Here is a 13,964-nt window from a genome sequence, read left to right as displayed (position 1 = left end):
AGCCTGGCCAACATGGAGAAACCCTGTCTCTACAGAAAATACAAAAAGTAGCCAGGTGTGGTGGTACATGCCTGTAGTCCTAGCTACTCAAGAGGCTGAGGCAGGAGAATTACTTGAACCCAGGAAGCGGAGGTTGCAGTGAGCCAATATCACGCCACTGCACTCCAGCCTGGGTGACAGAGTGAGACTCTGTTTAAAAAAAATAAAAAATAAAAAGTGAGTGAATATCCATTGATGAATGAAATGGCTGCATCAAAGGAAAACTAGATAAGAAAAGACAAGACGGCCGGGCGCGGTGGCTCAAGCCTGTAATCCCAGCACTTTGGGAGGCCGAGACGGGCGGATCACGAGGTCAGGAGATCGAGACCATCCTGGCTAACACGGTGAAACCCCGTCTCTACTAAAAAATACAAAAAACTAGCCGGGCGAGGTGGCGGGGGCCTGTAGTCCCAGCTACTCCCGGAGGCGGAGGCAGGAGAATGGCGTAAACCCGGGAGGCGGAGCTTGCAGTGAGCTGAGATCCGGCCACTGCACTCCAGCCCGGGCTAGAGCGAGACTCCGTCTCAAAAAAAAAAAAAAGAAAAGACAAGACAAAAAAAGTTAAGGATCAATATGAAAAATAAATAAATATATTTTGAAAGATTTCTTTCTTTTTTTTTTTTTTTCAGACAGAGTCTCGCTTTGTCGCCCAGGCTGGAGTGCAGTGGGGCCATCTTGGCTCACTGCAAGCTCCGCCTCCCGGGTTCACGCCATTCTCCTGGCTCAGCCTCCAAGTAGTTGGGACTATAGGCGCCCACCACCACGCCCGGCTAATTTTTTGTATTTTTAGTAGAGAGGGGTTTCACTGTGTTAGTCAGGATAGTCTCGATCTCCTGACCTCGTGATCCACCCATCTCGGCCTCCCAAACTGCTGGGATTACAGGCGTGAGCCACCGCGCCCGGCAAGATTTTTCTTTAAAGCAAGAACACAGGTTTAAATTTCAAAGGGAAAGAACTAGCCCCAAGATAGAGGTAACAGATGGCTCCGAAAGAAGGTAACTTTATTCTTTGAAATGGGAAGAAATTATGACAAGAGATTAGTAGAGACTGAAAAGGTGAAGATAAAAGGGGATTCTTGGCCAGGCGCAGTGGCTCACACCTGTAATCTCAGCACTTTCGGAGGCCGAGGCAGGTGGATCACCTGAGGTGAGTTCGAGACCAACCTAGCCAACATGATGAAACCCCATCTCTACTAAAAATACAAAAATTAGCTGGGCATGGTGGCGGGCACCTATAATGCCAGTTCCTTCAAAGGCTGAGGCAGGAGAATCGCTTCAACTCAGGGGCAGAGGTTGCAGTGAGCCGAGATCACGCCACTGCACTCCAGCCTGGGTGACAGAGTGAGACTCCATCTCAAAATAAATAAATAAATACATTTTTAAAAGTGTGTGTCGGGGGGTATTGTGACTTTTCTCCATGTTTCTTAGGCCACAACCCTTACATGGGACCTTAAGGAAGAGACTCCTCAACCAGTACCTGTATGGTGCTGCCTCCCTGACAGGCTGGGTTCTAAACAGCAGTGTCTTCCCCATCTGCTCAGTCCTTACTCACCTGGGCACCATCCTCCCAGCACGTCCCTTGAAACCATCCAGGGCTCTTTCCCTTGCTCCAGTAAGGAAATCACATCAGGCTTTGGGCTACAGAGACCTGTTTATAAGAAAAGAAGTAAGACGGCCAGCCATGGTGGCTCACTCCTGTAATCCCAGCATTTTGGGAGGCCAAAATAGGTGGATTGCTTGAGGTCAGGAGTTCAAGACCAGCCTGACCAACATGGTGAAACCCTGTCTCTACTAAAAATACAAAAATTGGCCAGGCATGGTGGTGGACGCCTGTAATCCCACCTACTCAGGAGGCTGAGGCATGAGAATCGCTTGCACCCCATAGACGGAGGTTGGAGTGAACTGAGATCACGCCATTGCACTCTAGCCTGGGCGACAGAGTAAGTAAGACTTTGTCTCAAAAAAAAAAAAGAAATAAAAGAAGTAAGACATACTCCTGTTGTTCCTGAATTCAAAGTTAGTCCCTTAGTCCTCATGAAGGACTAGAGAAAGGTGTAAAGGTCTGAAGCATGGAGAAGATGGAGGGACCCCAAAGAGCTGCCCATCTCTTAATCTACAAAACACAAAACAATTCCCTAGGCAACAGGTAAAAATTCACCCAGACAATTAAAAGGTACACCCAAAATTCATGAGTTATTTGCGGATAGACATCCTTACCTAGTGAGACCAGGCTGCTGTAGTTCTCCATCATTACATCTCTGTATAAGTCCTTCTGAGCAGCGTCCAGGCACTCCCATTCCTCCTGAGAGAAGTCTATAAACAGATCCTGGAACATGACCAACCCCTGAAATGACAAACCCATGCAGCGCTGTTGAAATTAAAGGAAAGGTTTTTAAGATGAAGGAAGAGATAGAAGGGTGCTGAAGGATGGAAGAATATAGTGAGCAGACTGGATAGGATGAGAGTGGGGAAGAGTAAAAAAGTTTGTGTAACTTCAACAAAGTACCTCCATGTTCATGAATATTCCTGTTGCGACCGGCAAACCTCCTTCACAGAATGGGACAATCCCAATATTCCATGGTTAGAGCTGGGAATGAATAAAACACACTGATATATTATTTCCTAAATAAATGAAACAGAGTACAAAAGCACACAGCAAGCTGTAGGCCAGGCAAAACTGAAAGAATATTACAGTGAACATCTGATATGCAAATTACTATTTACAACAAAAGCTTAATAAATAGGCACTCCTCCCTTACCACTTTCTTTCTTGTTATTTTTTTTTCCTCTTGCCTCATTTTTTTGTTTTTGTTTTCATTTTGAGACAGGGTCTCGTTCTGTTGCCCAGGCTGGAGTGCAGTGGCATGATCACAGCTCACTGCAGCCTCAACTTCCCAAGCTCAGGTGATCCTCCCACCTCAGCCTTTGTGTTAGCTTTGACTATAGGCATGCATGCCCAGCTAATGTTTTGTATTTTTAGTAGAAACGAGGTTTTGCCATTTGGTCGGGCTGCTTTCAAACTCCTGAGCTCAACCAATCCACCTGCTTTGGCCTCCCAAAGTGCTGGAATTACAGGCATGAGCCACCACACCCAGCCTTTTCTCATTTCTTAAAGGAAGACAGGATCTTTCAAAACTATCTACAAAAAGTTTAAAAACCTCTATTGGCCGGGCGCGGTGGCTCACGTCTGTAATTCCAACACTTTGGGAGGCCAAGGCGGATGGATCACCTGAGGTCGGGAGTTTGAGACCAGCCCGACCAACATGGAGAGACCATTTTAGTCTCTACTAAAAATACAAAATCAGCTGGGGGTGGTGGCACATGCCTGTAATCCCAGGTACTTGGGAGGCTGAGGCAGGAGAATTGCTTGAACCTGGGAAGTGGAGGTAGCGGTGAGCCGAGATTGCAGCACAGCACTCCAGCCTGGGCAATAAGAGCGAAACTCTGTCTCAAACAAAAACAACAACAATAAGAAACCACTAATGCACTTCGCTAATTAATACTTCCATAAAATAGTATAGATAGCACCTCGCTAATTAAATATACATTGGCTGGGTGTGGTAACCCACACCTGTAATCACAGGTGGGCAACATGGCAAAATCCTATCTCTACAAAAATATATATCATATACAAATTAGCCAGAGGTGGTGGGACATGCCTGTAGTCCCAGTAACTTGGGAGGCTGAGGTGGGAGGATTGCTTGAGCCCAGGAGGTTGAGGCTGCAGTGAGCTGTGATCCTGCCACTACACTTCAGCCTAGGCACCAGAGCAAGATCTGCCTCAAAAAAAAAAAAAAAGGTCAGGTGCGATGGCTCACGCCTGTAATCCCAACACTTTGGGAGGCCGAGTTGGGCAGATCACGAGGTCAAGAGATTAAGACCATCCTGGCCAACATGGTGAAACCCTGTCTCTACTAAAAATACAAAAATTAGCTGGGCGTGGTGGCACGCACCTGTAGTCCCAGCTGCTCGGGAGGCTGAGGCAGGAGAATTGCTTGAACCCAGAAGGTGGAGGTTGCAGTAAGCCAAGGTCACACCACTGCATTCCAGCCTGGTGACAGATTGAGACTCTGTCTCAAAAAAAAAAAAGAGTGGGTATCATGGTAGGAATAAACTGCACACAAGTCAGACAAAAGTTGCAAGGCATCTGCCAGTATAAACAAGTTTCCTCTGAGACATCTGGCCATGGGTCAGACACTTAAGCATTAGGCTGTGGGCCAGGAAAAATAAATGTCCAGTGAAAGGCTACTGTAAAGACCCACAAGCCCCTCCCCTAGAGCCCCATTAGGGTGAGACTAGAGTTTATAGCCATTCTCCTGAGAGACCTCAAGGTCCAATTAGAAGAGAATTACAACATTTGTTATATAGAAGGCATTTTCCAAAGGGTAGTTCAAACATAAAAGATAGAGTCTTCCTTTGGATATAAAACAAAATCTCAAGATACATCAAAACTGTTTTGCTTTTACTGAATAATTTTTGTGCATGTGTGTTGTTGCTTTAGCTGCAAGTGGCGAACAAGCTGTGATTTTCTTTTTTTCCTTTCCCCACTTTTTTTTTCTCTTTGAGACAGTCTCGCTCTGTCGCCCAGGCTGAAGTGCCTGATCTCGGCTCACTGCAACCTCAGCTTCTCGAAGCTGGGATTATAGGTGCCTGCCACCACGCCCAGCTAATTTTTGTATTTTTAGTAGAGACGGGGTTTCACTGTGTTGCCGAGGCTGGTCTCGAACTCCTGGTCTCAAGTGATCCACCCATCTTGGCTCCCAAAGTACTGGGATTACAGGCGTGAGCCACCACGCCCGGCCAACTCTGATTTTCTAACTTGCCCCATGTATTAGGGTCATACTGGGGAAAAAAACAAGTCAGAACCATTGGAGCCACGTGTACAGATGCGCAGTAGCCCTGCTAGCAACACTGCTGCTCGCTTCCGCTCTTAGGAGAGATGAGTTCAGCAGGTGTCTGCCCTTGCTCTAGCTGTCTCTGATTCCCCCCAACAGATGCACCATCATTTCACTCCATTAGTTTCACTTTGGATATCCATCGTTAGATTAAAACCAGCAGGCCAAAAAGCTAACTTGAGGAAATGCTTTCACATCCACAGTGTTCTCATAGGGTCAGTATCATTTAGTCATGACAGGACCGTGGTTGCAGGGGACAGAATGAAGCGTCATCCTTAACTGGCCATCCAATGTCATCAGCATGAACAGGAGGACTTTATATGATATTATCTGATATTTTCTGAATTTTTATTTATTTATTTTTTTGAGACGGAGTCTCGTTCTCTCACCCAGGCTGGAGTGCAGTGGCGCAATCTCAGCTCACTGCAAGTTCCACCTCCCGGGTTCACGCCATTCTCCTGCCTCAGCCTCCTGAGTAGCTAGGACTACAGGTGACCGCCACCATGCCTGGCTAATTTTTTGTATGTTTTTAAAAGAGACGGGGTTTCACCGTGTTAGCCAGGATGGTCTCAATCTCCTGATCTTGTGATCCACCCGCCTCGGCCTCCCAGAGTGCTGAGATTACAGGCCTGAGCCACCGCACCCAGCCGTTTTCTGAATATTACCTTACAAATGCTGCTTTATTTATAACTAAAGAATAGGGACCCTGTCTTTTAAAGATTTATATATCCTCAAGAAAAGGTTTTTCATATTAAATCCATTAATAATATCTAGTGGCTAACCTGGAAATTCCATTTCTAAGTACTTATCCAAAGTAAAGTTTTGTTTTTTTCTTTTTTTTTTTTTGAGACGGAGTTTCGCTCTTGTTGCCCAGGCTGGAGTGCAGTGGTGCGATCTTGGCTCACTGCAACCTCTGCCTCCTGGGTCCAAGCAATTCTCCTGCCTCAGCCTCCCAAGTAGCTTGGTTTATAGGCATGCGCCACTACACCTGGCTAATTTGGTATTTTTAGTAGAGGTGCGGTTTCTCCATGTTGGTCAGGCTGGTTTCAAACTCCCGACCGCAGGTGATCGGCCCGCCTCAGCCTCCCAAAGTGCTGGGATTGCAGGCGTGAGCCACCACGCCCAGTCAATAATTTTTTTTTTTTTGAGACAAGTCTCAATCTGTTGCTCAGGTTAGAGTACAGTGAGGTGATCACAGCTCACTGCAACCTCTGCCTCCTGGGTTCAAGTGATTCCTGTGCCTCAGCCATCAAAGTAGCTGGGAATACAGGTGCACACCACCACACCTGGCTAATTATTTTGGTATTTTTGGTAGAGACCGGGTTTCACCATGTTTGCCAGGCTGGTCTTGAACTCCTGGCCTAAAACGATCCCCTCAACTTGGCCTCCCAAAGTGCTGGGATTACAGGCATGAGCCACTGAGCCAGGCCAGAGAATTTTAAAAGTATGAAGTTGTATGCAGAAGAATGTTCCTTGAAGACAAAACCAAAAAATCTGAAACGAATGTCTTGTTGGTAGATATATAATACAATACTTTTTTTTTTTTTTTTTTTTTTTGAGGCGGAGTCTCGCTCTGTCGCCCAGCTGGAGTGCAGTGGCCAGATCTCAGCTCACTGCAAGCTCCGCCTCCCGGGTTTACACCATTCTCCTGCTTCAGCCTCCCGAGTAGCTGGGACTACAGGCGCCCGCCACGTCGCCCGGCTAGTTTTTGTATTTTTAGTAGAGACGGGGTTTCACAGTGTTCGCCAGGATGGTCTCGATCTCCTGACCTCGTGATCCGCCCGTCTCGGCCTCCCAAAGTGCTGGGATTACAGGCTTGAGCCACCGCGCCCGGCGTGGTTTCATTTCTTACCTCGAAACTTGAATCTATTTGAATGTGATCAACCATTCCTTAAAATGAACACAAACACACAGGAAAAAATTGGTGAACTATGTCCATCAAAATATAAATATTTTGGCCACGTGTAGTGGCTCATGCCTGTAGTCGCAGCACTTTGGGAGGCCAAGACGGGTAGATCATTTGAGGTCACGAGTTCGAGACCAGCCTGATCAACATAGTGAAACCTGGTCTCTACTTAATCCTAACACTTTGGGAGGCCGAGGCAGGCAGATCACAAGGTCAGGAGATCAAGACCATCCTGGTTAACATGGTGAAACCCCATCTCTACTAAAAATCCAAAAATTAGCCGGACGTGGTGGCGGGCGTCTGTAGTCCCAGCTACTCTGGAGGCTGAGGCAGGAGAATGGCGTGAACCCGGGAGGCGGAGCTTGTAGTGAGCCGAGATCGCGCCACTGCACTCCAGCCTGGGTGACAGAGCGAGACTCTGTCTCAAAAAAAAAAATACAAAAAAGGCCAGGCGCAGTGGCTCAAGCCTGTAATCTCAGCACTTTGGGAGGCTGAGGTGGGCAGATCACCTGAGGTCAGGAGTTCGAGACCAGCCTGGCCAACATGGTGAAACCCTGTCTCTAGTTAAAATACAAAAAGTAGCCAGGTGTGGTGGCGGGTGCCTGTAATCCCAGCAACTCAGGAGGCAGAGGCAGGAGAATCGCTTGAGCCTGGGAGGTGGAGGTTGCAGTGAGCCAAGACCGTGCCGCTGTACTCCAGCCTGGGCAACAAAGTGAGACTCCGTATCAAAATATAAATTAAAAAATATAAATATAAAAACACAAAAAAGCCGGGCATAGTGGCTCATGCCTATAATCACAGCACTTTGGGAGGCCGAGGTGGGCAGATGACTTGAGGTCAGGTGTTCCAGACCAGCCTGGCCAACATGGCGAAACCCTGTCTCTACTAAAAATACAAAAATTAGCTGGGTTTGGTGGCTTACACCTGTAATCCCCACTACTTGGGAGGCTAAGGCAGGAGAATTGCTTCAACCCAGGAGGCAGAGGTTGCAGTGAGCAGAGATTGTGCCATTGCCCTCCAGCCTGGGCAACAAGAGTGAAACTCCATCTCAAAAAAAAAAAAAAAAAAGAATTCAAAAAATTAGTGGGCTGTAGTGGCGCATGCCTGTAATCTAGGCTACTTGGGAGGCTGAGGGAGGAGAATCGCTTGAACCTGAAAGGTGAAGATTACAGTGAGCTGAGATCGTACCACTGCACTCCAGCCTGGGTGACAAGAGTGAGAATCCGTATCAGAAAAAAAAAACAAAAAACAAAAAAAAAAACTTCTATTTGGGGGACCAAAAAAAAAAAAAACAAAAATGGAACAAAAGGGATTTAAGGAAATTGAAAGTCAACAGGCTAATAATGCCAATAAATAATGATGGAGCAAAGAAATCTGTGTTGGCCAAATAACAGCAATGTGTTTTTTAATATTTTTTCGAAATTTAGACAAAGTTTTCCAGTACACTGAGACACTTCTACTATCAAGACTGTAATAGTGGCTGAGCACACTGGCTTACGCCTATAATCCCAGCACTTTGGGATGCCAAAGCAGGAGGATCGCTTGAGCCCAGAAGTTCAAGTCAAGTCTGCAAAAATAGTATAAAACAAAATAAAAAAAGAAGCTAGGCATGGTGGTGTACATCTGTGAGCTGTGACTACCCCACTGCACTCTAGCCTGGGTGACAGAGCAAGACCGTGTCTCAACAACAACAACAACAAAACTATAATAAAGAATAAATGACATTCAGGTAAGTGGGATATTAGGTGTTCAATAAACATACGTTATTCCCTCCCTATCTCCATAGACTCATCAATTTTATTTTATTTTATGTTTTTTTTGAGATGGAGTCTCACTCTGTCGCCCAGGCTGGAGTGCAGTGGAAAGCTCCACCTCCTGGGTTCACACCATTCTCCTGCCTCAGTCTCCCGAGTAGCTGGGCCTACAGGCGCCCGCCACCACGCCTGGCTAATTTTTTTGTCTTTTTTTTTTTTTTTAGTAGAGACAGGGTTTCACCATGTTAGCCAGGATGGTCTCGATCTCCAGACCTTGTGATCCACCTGCCTTGGCCTCCCAAAGTGCTGGGATTACAGACGTGAGTCACAGAGCCTGGCCGAATCTTTTTTTTTTTTTTTTTTGAGACGGAGTCTCGCTCTGTTACCCAGGCTGGAGTGCAGTGGCCGGATCTCCGCTCACTGCAAGCTCCGCCTCCCGGGTTCACGCCATTCTCCTGCCTCAGCCTCCTGAGTAGCTGGGACTACAGGCGCCCGCCACCTTGCCCGGCTAGTTTTTTGTATTTTTTAGTAGAGACGGGGTTTCACCGGGTTAGCCAGGATGGTCTCGATCTCCTGACCTCGTGATCTGCCCGTCTCGGCCTCCCAAAGTGCTGGGATTACAGGCTTAAGCCACCGCGCCCGGCCCGAATCAATTTTTTTAAAAGAGAAGTTTTGATTAGAATCTTTAAAAATATTGCTGGGCGCGGTGGCTCAAGCCTGTAATCCTAGCACTTTGGGAGGCTGAGACGGGCGGATCACGAGGTCAGGAGATCGAGACCATCCTGGCTAACACGGTGAAACCCCATCTCTACTAATACAAAAAACTAGCTGGGCGAGGTGGCGGGCGCCTGTAGTCCCAGCTACTCGCGAGGCTGAGGCAGGAGAATGGCGTAAACCTGGGAGGCGGAGCTTGCAGTGAGCTGAGATCCGGCCACTGCACTCCAGCCTGGGCCACAGAGCCAGACTCTGTCTCAAAAAAAAAAAAAAAAAAAATCAATACTTCTCTTTCCAAAAAAGGAGGATTTAAATATATCAATTTCTTGAGTATTTCTATTATTTTCATTGTTGCTTAATATTACTCATAATAATGAAAATGTATTTGCTCTCTTTCAAACATAGTTTTAATTAGTTGCACAGTATGCCACCTTATAGCCTGATGTACTTCAAATTTCCCTATCTATGAAAGCTAAATTTGGATATTATCATCTCAGTATATTATAATCTCTGTCTTTAAATCTGTCTAGGGTTCTACCTTTTCTGTAACTCTTAGTGAATCTCACTATAGTCCTCCTTCCCTTTAAAAATGCAGTGATAGGCTGGGTGCAGTGGCTCTTCCCTGTAATCCCAGCACTTTAGGAGGCTCAGGTGGGAAGATTGCTGGAGCTCAGGAGTTCGAGACCAGACTGGGCAACATGGCAAAACCCCGTCTGTGCAAAAAATACAAATATTAGCCCAGCATGGTGCCATATGCCTGTAACCCAGCTCCTTGGGAGGCTGAGGTGCGAGGATCCCTTCAGCCCCGGAGGTCAAGGCTGCAGTATGCCACTACCCTGCCACTGCACTGCAGTCTGGGTAATAGACTGAGACCCTGTCTTAAAAAAACAAAAGGCCAGGTGTGGCGGCTCACACCTGTAATACCAGCACTTTGGGAGGCCAAGGTGGGTGGATCACCTAAGATCAGGAGTTTTTGACTGGCCTGGCCAACATGGTAAAACCCTGCACAAAAATTGGTCAGGTGTGGTGGCAGACACCCATAATCCCAGCTACTCAGGAAGATGAAACAGGAGAATCACTTGAACCTGGGAGGCAGAGGCTGCAGTGGGCTGAGATTGCACCACTGCAGTCCAGCCTGGGCAAGGCAGAGTGAGACTCTGTCTCAAAAAAAAAAAAAAAAAAAAAAAAAAAAAAAAAAAAAAAGAAAAGAAAACAAAGGAAAAAAGAAAATAAAAGAGAAAATCAGTGATAGGTGAGGCAGCTCATGCCTGTAATCCTAGCACTTTGGAGGCAGAGGTGGGAGGATCATTTGAACTCAGGAGTTCAAGACCAGCCCAGGCAACATAGTGAGTCTTCTTCTCTACTGAAAATTATTTTTAATTACGCCAGAGTGCTGGTGTGTACCTCTGGTTTCAGCTTATTTGGCAGGCTGAGGTAGGAGAATCACTTGAGCATAGGAGATCAAGGCTGCAATGAGCTGAGATCATACCACTGCACTCCAGCCTGGGAGACAGAGTGAGACCCTACCTCAAAAATAAAAATCAATCAATAAATAAAAAGTCAGTGATGGAGTTGATGGATTCGAGGTTGAGAACCCCCAGTGTGAACCCATTTGGAAAAAACTCAAACTGTATTCTTCCTCTGCTTCACACCAAAACCACAACAATCAACTCAGAAGACTTCTGTGGCCTCAAAATATGAGATTTCTCCCCATCAACAGCAAGGAATCAGTTCTGCAGCAGACACCAGCTGGGTGTCCACCAATTCGATTCTAACACTATACACCATGACATAGTGTCATCCCACAGGTTGAAGCCTCAGCCCCCAAAACTGCTCCCCTTTCAGACACCAGTCACAAGTCCCAGCCTCTAGAACTTCTGACTGACAGGTTCAATTCGGGGTTCCTACAACCCCCTCTTTGGGTTAGATTAATTTGCTAGAATAAGATGGCTCACAGACCTCAGGGAAACACATTTACTGGCTGATTATAAGGATATTCCAAAGGATACAGATGAAGAGATGCCTAGGGCGACGTATGTGGAAAGGGGCAGAGACCTTCCATGCCCTCCCTGGGCACGACCCTCCAGGAACCTCCATGTGTTCGGCTCTCTGGAAGCTCTCCAAATACACTCCTTTTGGGTTTGTAAGGAAGCTTCATTATCCAGGCATGATTGATTAAACCATTGGCCACTTGCCATCAACTTAATCCTCAGTTCCCTCCACTCCCCAGGGGTGGGAGGGTAGGGGCTGAAAGTCCCAACCCTCTAATCCTGCCTTGGTCTTTCTGATGACCAGCCCCCATCCTGAAGCTATTGGTCAATTGCTAACATATAAAAACCCAAAGGCTGAGTGCGGTGGCTCATGCCTGTAATCCCAGCACTTTGGGAGGCCAAGACAGGCAGATCACCTGAGGTCGGGAGTTCCAGACCAGACTGGCCAACATGGTGAAACCCTGTCTCTACTAAAAAAACAAATACAAAAATTAGCCAGGCGTGGTGGCGCATTCCTGTAGTCCCAGCTACTCGGGAGGCTGAGGCAGAAGAACTGCTTGAACCCGGAAGGCAGAGGTTGCAATGAGTGCAGATCGCGCCACTGCACTCCAGCCTGGGTGACAGAGCTAGACTTCATCAAAAAAAAAAAAAAGAAAGAAAGAAAGAAGAAAGAAAGAAAGAAAGAAAAAAGCCAGTACTTAGGAGATTCCAAGGATTTTAGGAGTTGTATGCGAGGAAATAGGGACAAAGACCATATCTGTATTTGAGAAAATCACAGAACCGTATGAGAATTTAATTCAATACTGACATGGAAACTGGCCGAAGCATTTACTCACAGATGTCTGGGCAAATCCCTGGTCCTACTGGTACAAACTATTGATCAAGCCCCCAATCTCATTCCTACCCTAAAATACAGCAAAGCTAAAGATCTTATCACCTATTTGGACTGAGATTAACACCATCCCATAAACTGCATGGCTTTCAATCCCAGGGCTGTGGTGTGTGATGCCACATAGAATATGCACTAATCTCTCCAGCAATTGAGTTGTTAGGGTAAAGGCTCTTTTTGCCTTCTTTCTTTCACGGCCAAGAAAATTAAGGAACATGGACACAAAGGATGAGGTCGGAGCGGACGTTTAATAAGCAAAAGAAGAAAGCTCTGCCCAGCGGAGGGGACCCGAAAGAGGGTTGCCAACTAGGAGGCTGAATCTGGGGCTTTTATGAACCGGGAAGGGGAGGAATGTGCTGACTGGTCGGTCTGTGGGCTGTCTGGGAGAAAGCACTACTCAACTTGGCCCTGGGACCTTAGCCCAGGACCAATCAGGGGCTGAAGTGAAAGTTTGGCCCAGGACCAATCAGGGGCTGAAGTGAAAGTTTGGCCCAGGACCAATCAGGGGCTGAAGTGAAAGTTTGGCCCAGGACCAATCAGGGGCTGAAGTGAAAGCTTGGCTCGGGACCAATCAGGGACTGAAGTTATGATTCAAAGAGGTTGGGCTCACAGTCTAAAGCATGTCCAAAAAAGGAAAGTGGCCGCCGGAACCTGTTAGTCCAAGCTGCACCATTTTGTAAGCCCCCACCATTTCACAGACCCTGGTCAGAGGGAAACATTCCATTGTGGTTTGGGCTGTGAGAAACATCCTTCCCAACCGCCTGACTTCCTTATCACATCCTGCTGGGCAAAGGCCCAAGAAACATGCTTATAAACATTCTCCCAGGCAACAAGCCATACCGCCCAGACCCCTCCTGCTCAGGCCTGTAGTTACCCCAGCCTGTGAGCGGCAATGGGCTCTGGGATTTAGTTGGTCCCCGCCATAGAGCTGCCAACTCTCTTCTTTAACCCTCACCTTTCCTTCAAAATCTAACAGCCCACCGTGTATATGCCCACAAAAGAAGCGACTATTTGCTGGAAGCCCGCTGGTCACACAAAGGACAAAGGCGTTTCTATGTTGGGCCTCGGTCCCTTATCTGTGCAGCTGAGGAATGTCTTCAGAACAACGCCCTGTGGGAGTTTTCCTTATCTGTGCCTGCAGCCTGATTTTTCTGGCTGTTTCTCTGTTTAAAGGAGTTTTATCAAGGACCCACCCTAACTGCCTAACGGGTTTTTTTCTCTCAAGGGAACACACAAAGCCCCAATCGCACACACACCTCCCCATATCCACTTCCCCACTGCCCCACAGACAATCACACTTTCCTCTCTCACACACACCAAGGGGCCATACAAGTTGCACCTGCACAGCCACAGACCTGCAACTCACGCACACACGGTACAGCACACACAGGTAAAGTCACACACCCACCCCGGGACACGCAGTCCAACCACACAGTCACCGGTTCTCCACATCCGCACGCACCACGAGGCTCGTCCGGGACACACACCCACTCCGGGCGCGCAGTCACAAGCGCCCACCTGATCACCCAGAGTCAGCACCACACAGCCGCAGTCACAGACCACGAAGACCCGCGGCAACCATGGCGATCACACACGCAAAGTCCTCTCCTCAGCCCTCCACACACAAAATGACCGGAGCCGGATTCCTCACCCTCAGCTTTCCGCGGCAGCTAATTCGGCACAGCAAACGGTCCCGCCACCTGGCTAAGAGGAAGCCGAAATCTCGCGAGACGTGGTGTCGGCCTGCGGGATCCTCTGGGAAATGTAGTGCAGAGCC

At 47.5% G+C, this 13,964-nt stretch overlaps 1 long non-coding RNA gene across 1 annotated transcript; it reads right to left on the bottom strand.

Annotated features, from left to right (window-relative positions):
- Nucleotides 1-1,437: 1,437 nt before the first annotated feature.
- Nucleotides 1,438-13,963, bottom strand: LOC117090110. Its single transcript, XR_004439902.1, has 4 exons — nucleotides 13,839-13,963; nucleotides 2,545-2,625; nucleotides 2,256-2,382; nucleotides 1,438-1,686 (listed from the first exon to the last, which is right to left on the bottom strand). It is a non-coding gene; the product is annotated as an uncharacterized LOC117090110 (long non-coding RNA).
- Between the last annotated feature and the right edge of the window lies 1 nt (nucleotide 13,964).

This window comes from Trachypithecus francoisi, unplaced genomic scaffold (assembly GCF_009764315.1).
Source record: "Trachypithecus francoisi isolate TF-2019V2 unplaced genomic scaffold, Tfra_2.0 Contig00952, whole genome shotgun sequence".
Lineage (NCBI taxonomy): Eukaryota > Metazoa > Chordata > Mammalia > Primates > Cercopithecidae > Trachypithecus > Trachypithecus francoisi.
The sequence above is the reverse complement of the archived record's forward strand: the minus strand, read 5'-3'. Positions and strand labels throughout refer to the sequence as shown.